This window comes from Giraffa tippelskirchi, chromosome 4, assembly GCF_054371585.1.
Source record: "Giraffa tippelskirchi isolate mGirTip1 chromosome 4, T2T-mGirTip1v1.2.pri, whole genome shotgun sequence".
Classification (NCBI taxonomy): Eukaryota; Metazoa; Chordata; class Mammalia; order Artiodactyla; family Giraffidae; genus Giraffa; species Giraffa tippelskirchi.
In genome coordinates, this window is record NC_137278.1 from 85,663,860 (window position 1) to 85,676,858 (window position 12,999).

Genomic DNA, 12,999 nt, shown 5'->3' on the forward strand with positions numbered 1-12,999 from the left:
GTTTTCTCTTCTAAGAGCAGGACATTCCACCTGCGGCTCAGGAGCAACGTGACATCCTGTTGTGTGTGTACCGCAGGAGGCCCCAGGGTTTTTATAGCTCAGAATAACCTGTAGGGAACTATTAAAGCCACAAGGGAAGGAACCAGCAGGGATCACCCCTTCAGAGAGGAAGAGGAGTTTGCTAACAAATAGCAGAAAATGATTCATCATTTAAGGACATTGAGTCTGGGAATGGGATGAAAAGTTGAGATGCCTAAAGGTTGAAGGAGAATTTTTAAAAAATCTTAGGAAGTAGGAACACTTTCCTACCCAGGCCTGAGATCCTCACAGGATAAGATTCCCTTTGCCTCTCTAAAGCCATCATCACCTACTGTTCCACTGACTGCTCCTTCCACTGTAGCCACACTGGCCTTGCTGGCCTGAAAGTCCCCCAGACTCCCCCAACGCACATTCTTTGTACTTCCTCTAAGACAGAGGAGCTCCTTCCCCAAGATATCTGCAGGCTTTTCATGCCCTTACTTCTCTGAGGTCTTAGCTCAAATATAATTCCAGGATACGCCTTTCTTAATGTTATGGGAAATAGCCTCTCTCCAACACTCTCCACCTAACCGTAGAGAGTTTTCACTAACATGACATTATACTTGATATTACTGTCTCCTCACTAGAATGGAACTTCCAAGAAAACAGGAATGTTGTTTATAAGATTGCTCCTGGATCCTCGCACCTCATATGCTGCCCAGCACATACCAGTACTCAGTAAATATTTATTGAAGGAATGAATGAAGAAGATATATACTCTTGAGCCTGACTTTCTGCTTCAGCCTTTGTGACCTGGGACTCATTAATGCAAAGTAACCATGAGTCTGATTGAAGACTTGTCCTAAGGAATTCTGAAGGTCTTCCCTGGTGGCTCAGTGGTAAAGAATCCATCTGCCAATTCAGGAGACACAGGTTCAATCCCTAGGTTGGGAAAATCCCCTAGAGAAGGAAATGGCAATTTACTCCAGTATCCTTGCCTGGGAAATCCCATGGACAGAGGAGCCTGGTGGGCTAAAGTCCATGGGGTCGCAAAGAGTGGGACATGACTGAGTGATTAAACAAGGGATTCTGCAGGAGAATCTCCTCTACACCCATTTAAATTTCCTGCTGTAAACTAAGAAGTGTATGCTTTCCTTCTAAGCAAGAGTATACAAGACTGTGGGCAATTCAGTCATGGTGGAAGGGACTATGGGCTGGGAACACAGCTGATATTCTGGGTAATATTCTTGTGGATACCTGGGACCTCTCCAAATGACAGTTCCTCATCTGTAACATGGAAATGGAGTAATAATCTCATGAAAATTGGATGACAGGCTTGACACAGAACAAAGAATCAATAGATAGCAAGTTTATGGTTTGAAAAAGGAGACCAGAAAGGGATAGCATAGAAAGGGAAGGTTAATGCAGATGTGCTGGGACTGAAAATGCTTTGCTGGGAGTGGGGTCAATAAGATCAATAGGTAAAACACACTGTGTTTCTGTGCAGTAGCAACAAGTAAACTGAAATTGAACTTAAGAAAACAATTCCATTTAAGTATCATCAAAAATAATAAAATATTTAGGAATAATTTAACAAATTAGTATACAGTTTACATTGTAAAAGCTACATAAAATTGTTGAAACAAATTAAAAATTTAAATAAATGGAAAGATGTCTCATGGTTGTGGTTTGGAAGACTTAATATTAATTTGCTCTCCAAATTGATCTACACCTTCAGTGCAATCCCTATCAAAATCCCTGTCTGAGTCTCCAGATCCTGCTGAGGATGGGAGAGCACATTCCCGTTAAACTTGAGATCACTGCAGGTCAGTGTGGCCAGTTTTTCTAAGAGAGAAGCCAAGAAAAACTTAAGCATAAAAGCCCTTCTTAAAGTGGAGTGATTTGAAAAATAGTTAAGGCTGTCCTCAAAAGCAGGGCTTTATTGTTTTCTAACTAATAGATTTCCCCTTCTACCCCCACCGAATTGTATCAGTTTGAGCCTTTAAAGCCCTTTCTGCCCAACACAAGGTTACGGTGCCTTCTGGATGCCTCCCACTCCCATTTGACTGAGGCAAACTCAAGTGTCCCCAGGAGAGCCTTGTACCAAAAACAGGGTGGTTTGGGAGTTACAGGACCTGGGTTAAAATTCCTATATATGCAATCTTGGCCAACTCAGCTTCCTTGATCCTATTTCCCTCTTTTATAAGAAAGGCTCGTTCAGTGGTACACTGGTAAATGCTTAACAATTCACTCTCCATTTTCCAATTTCTGTGGTGTAAATACTCTCAGCATGGCCAATTTCCAGCCACCAGTGGGTTGGGAATAAACATACACAATTAGTTCTCATGAGCTGGTAATAGCCAGCTCCAGCAACACCTCTTGATACTCAGGTGACAGGGTTGTTATGACGATTAAATGTGAAATGTATGAAATATAATTAGTGGTGTGCTCTAGTAGACCATCAGTAAATAAAACACCTATTGGATGAGGTGCAAAAAAAGGTATTTATTTTGGGCCCACTTGGAGGGATGAAGTTTAGGCCAGTTAACTGACAAAAAGATGGGGGAATGGGGAAGAAAAATAGGAAAAAGAGAATGAAACTGAACTCCTATCTCAATATGTGTGCATAGAAGGGCATCTTCCTGAAAGAAGTCCCATGATTTCTGGAGCCTGGTGGGCACCCAACAGATGGGTTATTTACAGCAGCCTTTCTCAAACTATCATGCATCAGAATTTTCTGGAGGGCTTGTTAAAACAGATTGCTGGCTGCAAGCCCAGAGTTTCTTGATCCAGTAGGTATGGGGTAGAGCTAAGAATATGCATATCTAACAAGTTCCCAGGTGATGCCAATGCCCCTGTTTGGGGCTCACACTTGGAGAACACCTGAGTTATGGCAATGGAGGCCAGAAGAGCTAGAGATGGAGTTTTCTCTGTCTTGGCAGAATCTCTGGCTCTCTTTCTACAGGGCTCAGGAGTCTAATCCTCCTCTTGCCACTCTTTGCTGTTGTGCCAAAAATGATTGATTACATATGGCAGGAAGTGAAATGTATGCAGTGATCTCTGAAGGTAAGGCAAGATGACTTATGTGCATTCATTTATTATTTTTCTTGAACATTGATTGTAAATCTGCTTTGGAGGGCAGTTGTAGCCTCAAGGACATTGTTTTCTTTGCCATAAATAGCTTTCTTCCCATGTTTCACTAGAAAACCACAGGTTGAGGATGAGAATTGGGAGAGAATGGATCGTCTCAAAGTGTGAGGGCCAGTGAATGGTCAGACTCTAGTTCTGTACTGCCCACAACTAGCCACATGTGGCTATTGAAATTTAACTAAAAGCAGATAAAATTCAAAACTCAATTCCTCAGTTGTAGTACTTTTTAAATCCTCAATATCCACATGTGGCTAATGGCTATCACTGATGGGAAAGTGTATCCAAAGGAGGCCTCAGATTTGGAAGAAAGCAGCTGGGAAGGGAAGCGAGAAGAAGGAACCCAGACTAATTCTTTGCTGAAGTAAAAGGATCATGTAGAAGAGTTGAGGTTTTAAAGTGTTTAGTGACATGGGGCAAAGAGTAATCAATCATTCCTTATCTGCACACAATGAATCTTTCTAAAGCTTTTCCTATATGATCTTATTTTGATCCCTTCTACACTCCTGTGCAGTATTAAGCGCAGGTGTCATTATCCCTACTTCATAGCAAAGGAACATCGCTCAAAGAATAACAGTTCTAAGAGTAAGAATCCCACAGCACCCCAGGCCAATTAATTCAGAATTTCTGCCGATAGGGCCATCAGTTTTTCAAGCTTCCCAAGTGATTCCAATACACAGCCAAACAAAACAACCCACTTCTTTAAAACAGTGCTTCTAAATATTTACTATGCAGAGGAATAATCTGGGGAACCTTGTTTGCAGGCCCGAGACTCTGCATTTCTAAAGCTCTTTCAGGAAACATATCTGGTCTGAGGCCCACATTGGGAGTGTGCCTGGCTTCAGAGTCATTTGGGGGGATAAATCTAAACTCTCGGGCAGTCTTCAGTGAATTCATATGTAAATATGTGTGTGGAGGGGAGAGTCTAGGGATAGGAAGCATCAGGATAATCACAGAGTCCTTTTAAAGATTCTGTGTTCACAACAAGAAAGCCTAGCATTTTCTACTTATGCTTTTGTTGTTTCAGTCACACAGTCATGCCCGACTCTGCTAGAGTCTTCTATAAAAAAGAAAAATCCTCTTCGTAAATGCTTTGGAAGATAACTGGTACACCTCGAATGATGGCTGGCCCACACTCTCAAAGACAGGTGAAAGCTGGTGATGAAATGAGGGTAAGCATTAGTTATACCCATTTCACCTGTAACCTGCCTTGATCAATCAAGGCCGTTTTAATTGTTGCCATAGAACACTCGGCATGTCCTTCAAGTGGCAAGTAGCCTGACAGTAAGCTGCTTGCCAGAGGTGTTTTCCAGAAACTTGTAGTCAGCTGAACTGATTAAGACAGGATGGGACCACTGATCCTTCAACTAGGCATGCGCAAGTGTTCACTTGATGGCCTGAGAGTGCAGAGGGTTGTTGCTTAGTTAGGCCTGCGCAGAAAGATGATGACCATGATTGCCGCACCTTTTCCCAATCGCTGCTCCCCACGCTGGTGATGCTCCCTACGCTCTCTGATTCTTTGTTCATTATGTCAGATATGCTAAGCCTCTGCCTTCTGCGGGGCAGATTTGAGATTTGTTCTCCAGTCTCCTCGCTTGGCTGCCTTGCCATCAAGCCCCCTTTGCTGCAGAGCTCTGTGTCTGCACGTTTTGGCTTGCTGTGCAAAACAAACTGGGTTGGTGATAGGTTTGGTGAGGGCAAGTCCAGGAGGGAAGTTCACAGGGACCTTTCACCCATGGCTCCTCACTCTTTGCTGGTACCAAGAGTTTGTGATTGAGTTGGAGGAGCTGCCTCGTCCATGAGTTCTGGAACCATCCCTGGCTTTCTCCGGTGACTTTCTGCGGACCTTCAGTGCTTAGTTTCGTCCTGCGGCAGAGAAACGGTTTCTGGGTTCGCGTTTGGAAGCGTCCTTCGTGTGAGTAACTTCGTTAAAGAATCACACCTGTTTCTAGAATGTCTGCAATTCTGACTAGATAGTGGGTTGGTGGCCCAACTGGGTGAAAAGTTTGTTTCTGTCTGGATTTTGGCAGACAGCATTAAAGATTACAGCTGCTGAGCTACTTATTACCTGGGTTAAAGGTCTGGGGCTCTGGTTTTTGGTTTTCAGCTTGTTTTTACGTGTCGGTTTGTGTCTGCTTGAATTGTTAAGACCTGGCTATTGGGGAATAAATAGCCTTGGCTGGACCCTCTAGAAAGATTTCATTGCCGTGATATCTGGAAGCAGAGCCCCTTCAAGGTGGGAAATGTTCATTCAGTCATTCAGTTTCCTCTTGCAGCCCTCTCTGCAGCATTCTCTAAAACTGGAAGGTTCAATTATAAATCTGGGGCAAAGAGAAAGATGGTATTTTTGGTAACACTGAATGGCCACAATAGCTTTTAGCCTCCAGAGCAAAATGGTCTGAAAATGAGCCCTTAAATTATAATACAATTTTACAACTAGATGTATTTTGTAAATGGGGAGAAAAATGGGATGAAATGTACACTCTTGTATGTTGTATCAAAATAAATGTGTGCAAAGAAAATAAGGTTATGATCCAACAGGAAGGAAAGGCAAACCTATTTTTCTTGATTCTAATGAAAAGAAAGATGACTTGCTTGTTAGCTCAGCTGAACACTCAGAAGGCTCCTCCTCCCACCTTACATGATGCTACTGCTGCTCCTTTGCTGCCAGGCCCTGAGCCTCAGGCTCAGCATCCCCCACTCCCACCCTAGTCTCTGAAGAGAGAGAACGAGTGGTCTTGTCCCCTCATACCTGCTAGGGAGCTACCCAAACTCAGGTGGGGCAGTATCCATTAAGTCAGCATGAATGCTCAGACTGAGCAGCTGATGGTATTGACCTGGGTCCACTCCCCTTTTTCAGCTTTAGATTTATTTCATTGGAAGAACATGTCAAGAGGTGACCCAAAGAGAATGGAAAAATTTTTTTTCATTGACTTTTTTTTTTTTGCAAACCACAACCCAACCTAGGCAAATGTTCAAAATGTATTAAATAACCTTCTCCTCACTTCAGAAGATTGTATAATGGTGTTAGATAAAGCTAGGACGAAGGCAGGACGGCTTCATAAAGAAACTCCTGGCAACCCATATTGGTTGCTGCAAGAGTAGCTGTGTTAACAGATCCTAATAAAGTACAGGAGGTAAAACAGAAACAAAACTAGGATCTTTCAGAATTTCTAGAAAAGTCTTTAAATCCTATAGGCAATATACAGATCTAGATCCTGAAGCCAGATAATTTATTTTTGTCTTTTACATTATGGTTTATTACAAGATACTTAATATAGTTCTTTGTGCTATACAGTAGGACCTTGTTGTATATCCATTCAATATGTAACAGTTTGCATCTTCTGGTCCCAAACTCCCAATCCAACCCTCTCGTCCTCCTCTCCTTGGCAACTAGAGAATTTCAATATGGTTAATGACTTTTGTTCACCAGAGAGCCCCCGTACACAGAAGAAACTGCAAAAGGTGGAGGGGTTTTAGGACTGCTTGTGTCTCTTTTATCAACTAGGTTCTTAGCCTCCTTAATCAGTATAAATTGATAAGAGGCCAGAGAAGAAATTGAGACAAGGCTTTATTAGGACTCCTGCTGCAGCTCCAGGGAGCAAAAACAAATAACAGGTTCCTTTACTTGCTCCTCAAGAAGAGGTGAGCTGGTTCTTTATATGGGATGAGGGTAGGGGTGTGCCCAGGGGTCAGGTTGGAGGGGTGGCTTGGGTGGTTTGCCCATGCCTTTGGTGGTGGTGTGTGCAAGGGGCATTTGCTGTACCCTGCTTTTGTTCCTGGTTCTTCAGAAGAGGCATTTGGGTTCTTTTGGTCTTTTTATGTCTTGTTGCCTATAATTTGCTCCAGTTGAAATTTTTAGTCCCTTATAGTTTCCCTGTTTTTTTTTTTGCTGGAGGAGACATTTGTCCAGATGTCAGTACAGCAGCAAAGGGTCCCAGGTTTCAGCCTGTCTCCTGCAAAGTTTTTAATGGCAGCCGTCAGTTTCAAGAGCAAAAGAGAAAAATAGGCTACTCTGTTTGCAGCTGTCTTAACACAGGGTAGAGCCAGATCCCATTAGGGACCCCCACAAGGGACTTAGTAAAAGGTAGGAGGCCCCAAGCCCCTCACTTCCACTGGAGTGGGGTGCCCATAGGAGCAGTGCATATTCAGCAAACTGAAGGAACCCTGGGAAAGAGACTGTCCCACCTGAAATAAGATTCTTGAAGGTAAACAACAGGTAGCACATCAGTTGTTTAGTCACTCAGTTGTGTCTGACTCATTGTGACCCCAGGGACTGTAGCCCTCGAGGACCCTCTGTCCATGGGATTCTCCAGGCAAGAATACTAGAGTGGACTGCCATGCCCTCCTCCAGGGGATCTTCCTGACCCAGGGATTGAACCCTTGTCTCCTGCATGGAAGGCAGATTCTTTACTACTGAGCCACTGGGGAAGCCATCAGACACCCACATAAATGAGAATGAAAGTGACCAGGAATGACAGCAGGGCTCAGGGGTTCCTTTAAATACCATAGAGTATATCAGTGTCTCTCATATGGCCCTCTAGGTGACTATGATAGTGGAAAATCTATTTTTGCACTTTTCAATCCATTGCTGCTGCTGCTAAGTCGCTTCAGTCGTGTCCGACTCTGTGCGACCCCATAGACGGCAGCCCATCAGGCTCCCCCGTCCCTGGGATTCTCCAGGCAAGAACACTGGAGTGGGTTGCCATTTCCTTCTCCAATGCATGAAAGTGAAAAGTGAAGGTGAAGTTGCTCAGTCATGTCCGACTCTTCGCGACCCCACGGACTGCAGCCTACCAGGCTCCTCCGTCCATGGTCCATGGGATTTTCCAGGCAAGAGTACTGTAGTGGGTTGCCATTGCCTTCTCCATCCAATCCATTGGGGGACCACTTATTTGGTTTTACCAGTAAATACCCAGGTTTCTATATTTCTGTGACTGTCAGTAACTGGAGTATCCAGATAAATCTTGCAAAAGCCTTTTTTCCATCTGCAAGACCATCAAAAGGGGGAGACCCATCTGAAACCTTGCTTTCTATACATGCCTGAATGCCCCATTCCCTTTCTGGGATGAGATTTACTAACTAAATGCCAAGTTAACATTTGCATCTGGATGAATGGACATCAAAGTATCACCAGAGCAGGCTTATGCATTGCAGACTCTTACTCCAGCCACAAAGAGAACAGTCAGCAACCACTCTCAAAGAGATACTACAGAAGATGAGTCCAGAGGCGTGGGTAGGTGGGGCACCAGAGAGAGCAATGAGGCTCTGTCTGTGCAAGTTATACTTCACTCTGGGGCAAAAATTCCAAACTTAAAGGAGCAGGCAAAGCTTGGAGTTTAACCCCTGCTAACCAACTTCCTTGAATATGTTTGAATATGCCCCTGCTGGTCACCTTGCAATACAGTACTCCAGTCCAGAAACCAGGCACAAATGAATATTAGTTTCTGCAGGACTCAAGACCAAATAATCAAATTCTAGAAGATTTCATCCAGTAGTCGCTAAACCATGCACTCTGCTCACTACCCTCTTCAGAGATCTTTGTTTGTTTTTCATATTGGATTTGAAGGAAATCCCCCATTACCTTTTATTGGGTATACCCTTCAGTTTTGAATCCCAGGAGTTGTTTGCTTTTGAATGGAAAGGTCTAGATACAAAAGGTAAACAGTATTGCAGGTACTTAAGAATTCTGGTTCAATTCCTGGGTCAGGAAGATCGCTGGAGAAGGGGTAGCTACCCACTCCAGTATTCTTGAACTTCCCTCGTGGCTGAGCTGGTAAAGAATCCACCTGCAATGTGGGAGACCTGGGTTTGAACCCTGGGTTGGGAAGATCCCCTGGAGAAGGAAAAGGCTACCCACTCCAGTATTCTGGCCTGGAGAATTCCATGGACTGTATAGTTCATGGGTTGGTAAAGAGTCAGACACGACTGAGCGACTTTCACTTTAATGCTCTACGAATTCCTTGACAATATTTGGCAAAATCCTGGCAAGAGATTTGAGGGACATTTAATGAGGGAGCCCTGCTCCGGTATGTGGATGATATTCTGATTGCTGGTAAGACAAGGACACCTCAGACCAAAACACAGGGTGTTTTTTCCTTTTTTTGAGTTTTTTGTATGTTTGTTTAATTGGCGTATGGTTGTTTCACAGTGTCGTGTTAGTTTCTGCTGTATACCACAGATGTATGTATACATATATACAGATGAATCAGATGTATGTAGATATACATCCCCTCCCTCTTGAGCCTCCCTCCCCGACCCCCCATCCTCCCCGTCTAGGTCATCACAGAGCACCGAGCTGAGCTCCTAGAGCAGCTTCCCACTAGCTAGCTATTTTACATATACTACCACTACTTGGGCAGACTTTGGGAGATGATGCGGGACAGGCAGGCCTGGCGTGCTGCAGTCCTTGGGGTTGCAAAGAGTCAGACGCGACAGGGTGACTGGGTCGACTGAACAACAACAACAAAATGTGTATATGTCAATGCTACTCTCTCAGTTCACCCTACCTTTTCCCAAAATACAGTTTTGACTCAGAACTTTTTGGTTTAATGAGGCCATAAGGTGCCAAAGAAAAACGTACAGATTTCTCAGCCCTCTAAAGTATTTGGGTTTTCAACTGATGGAAGAAATTTTGGTGTACTGAGGTACTGGGAAGTCATTCTGGTTTACACATGATTTAACTTAAATTTTATGCTAAGTAAAACAGCCTGTTTGTGTCCTATCAAACATACATTGTACATCTGCTTTTCTTATTTAAATTTTAACTATTTTTTTAAAGTTTAGTTTTATAATATTTAAGTTTTGAACTGATGGAAGACATTTTGACATATTGAGGTATGGGAAAACCATTCCAGTTTACACATGATTTAACTTGAATTTTATGTTAAGTAAAACAGTCTGTGTCGTAGCAAACATACGTTGTACATCTGCGTTTCTTATTTTTAAATTTTAACTTTTTTAGAGTTATAGTTTTACAATATTTAAGTTTTAGGTGTACAGTATAGTGATTCACAATTTTTTAAAGTTATACCCTATAGCGATTATAAAATATTGGCTGTCTTCCCTGTGTAGAACAATATATCCTTGTGGATTATTTTAGAAACAATAGTTGGTACCTCTTAACCCCCTCCCCACTTCCCTCTCCTCACTGGTGACCACTGGTTTGTTCTGTGTGTCTGTGAGTTGGCTGGTTTTCTGTTATATTCATGTTTGTTGTAGTTTTAGATTTCACATGAAAGTGATATCATACAGTCTCTGTCTGACTTATTTCACTTAGCATGATACCTCCAAGTTCATCCACATTGTTGCAAATATCACAATTTCTATTTTACACCTAAGTCATATTCCATTGTGTCATATATATATATATATATATATATAATATATATATATATATATATATATTCTAGAACCTAGAACCTATCACTCAGTTGTGTCCGACTCTTTGTGACCCCCTGAACTGTAACCTACCAGGCTCCTCCGTCCATGGGATTTTCCAGGCAAGTTTACCGGAGTGGGTTGCCATTTCCTTCTCCAATATATATTATACATTGGAGAATATATATATGTGTATATATACGTATATACATCCCACATCTTCACCCATTCATCTGCTGGTGGACACAGGTTGTGTCCCTACCTTGCCATTATATAAAAGGCTGCTATGAACATTGGTGCATATATCTTTTTGAATTAGTGTTTGGGGTTTTTTTCTTTTTAATTTGTATCCATACAGTTTTCCACAGTGGCTACAACAATTGACTACATTTCCACCAACAGAATATCCAGATCCTTACCAACATTTATTATTTTTATTCTTTTTGATGAAAGCCACTCTGAAATACATGAGGTGATGCCTCATTGTGCTTTTGATTTGGATTTCTCTGATGATTAGCAGTGTTGAGCATCTTTTTATGTGCCTGAAAAGATGGCACATGGCCATCTGCATTTCCTCTTTGGAAAAAATGTCTATTCAGGTCCTCTGTCCATTTTTTTGTACAATTTTTTTGAAGTATGGTTGGTATACAGTACTGTTTCAGGTGTACAGTGAAGTGATTCAGTTACACTTATATATGTATTTTACAGATTCCATTATAGGTTATTACAAGATATTGAATATATTTCCTTATACTATACAGTAAATCCTTGTTGTTCATCTCTCTTATATATGATAATGTATTTCTTTTAAACCCATACTCCTAGTTTATACCTTCCCCTCTCCCCTGTTGTAACTACAACATTTTCTATGAGTCTGTTTCTGTTTTTTAAGTACTACAAGTTTATTTGTATGTTTTAGATTCTACATATAAGTGATATCATATTATATTTATCTTTCTCTGACTTCGCTTAGTATGTTAACCTCTAGGTCCATCCACCTAGCTTCAAATGGCAATATTTCATTTTTATGGCTGAGTAATAGTCCATTTTGTTTGTATATGTATATAACATATCATATCTTCTTTATCCACTCATTGGTTGATGGACACTCAGTTTATTTTTAAGTCTTGGCTATTGTAAATAATGCTGCTATGAACATTGGGATGCATGTATCTTTTAGTTTTTATATTTTCTCATAAATGCCCAGGAGTGGGATTGCTGGATCATAACCCGGGGTTTTTTGGTGATTGTTCTTTTTTTATTTTTAATCCTTCAGGGTTAAAAGCGTTATAACTGTTATGGTCAACAAATTATTCTCCAGTAGTGTAGGGGGATGAAAAAGTACCCAACAGCACCCAACCAAAACTACCCAACAGTACCCTCATCAGTGCCCCAAGTGGTTCACAAAGGTTGTGAAGTTAAAATGGATTTCCCAACATCTGAAGAGTCTCTTGTTTTCTCAAGGTCTAAATCTAAATAATAGTTTACTCCTCAGGAGCAATTCCCTCTTGGCCTTGTCAACCATTGGTATGAAGGGCACAGCAGTTTGGAATCCAATAGTAGTAATCTTTTTGTGCAGAGTTTGTCCCTTAAGAATGTCTCTTATTAATTCAAAAAACATTACTAAGGGCCTGTCATTCACTAAAGGGGCTTCCTGGTGGCTCAGTGGTAAAGAATCCTCCTGCCAATGTAGAGACACGGGTTTGATCCCTGGGTTGGAAAGATCCCCTGGAGGAGGAAATGGCAACTCACTCCAGTATTCCTGCCTGAAAAATCCCACAGACAAACAGGGGCCCGGAGGGGTACAGAGTCGGGGTCCCAAAGAGTCAGACATGACATAGTGACTGAGCACAAGCACCATTCATTAAGCCTAATGTATAAAACACAGACTGGTTCCAAATAGGAAAAGGAGTACATCAAGGCTGTATATTGTCACCTTGCTTATTTAACTTATATGCAGAGTACATCATGAGAAACACTGGGTTGGAGGAAGCACAAGCTGGAATCAAGATTGCTGGGAGAAATATCAATAACCTCAGATATGCAGATGACACCGCCCTTATGGCAGAAAGTGAAGAAGAACTAAAGAGCCTCTTGATGAAGTGAAACAGGAGAGTGAAAAAGTTGGCTTAAAGCTCAACATTCAAGAAACTAAGATCATGGTATCTGGTCCCATCACTTCATGGCAAATAGATGGGGAAACAGTGGAAACAGTGGCTGATTTTATTTTTGGGGGCTCCAAAATCACTGCAGATGGTGATTGCAGCCATGAAATTAAAAGACACCTACTCCTTGGAAGGCAAGTTATGACCAACCTAGACAGCATATTGAAAAGCAGAGATGTTACTTTACCAACAAAGGTCCATCTTGTCAAGGCTATGGTTTTTCCAGTAGTCATGTATGGACGTGAGAGTTGGACTATAGAGAAAGCTGAGCACCAAAGAATTAATGCTT

At 41.9% G+C, this 12,999-nt stretch overlaps 1 long non-coding RNA gene across 1 annotated transcript; it reads left to right on the top strand.

Moving 5' to 3' along the window:
* The first annotated feature begins 1,621 nt into the window (after positions 1 to 1,621).
* Positions 1,622 to 4,241, top strand: LOC145545538 (uncharacterized). Its single transcript, XR_014082143.1, has 2 exons — positions 1,622 to 3,084; positions 4,193 to 4,241. It is a non-coding gene; the product is annotated as an uncharacterized LOC145545538 (long non-coding RNA).
* Positions 4,242 to 12,999: the final 8,758 nt, after the last annotated feature.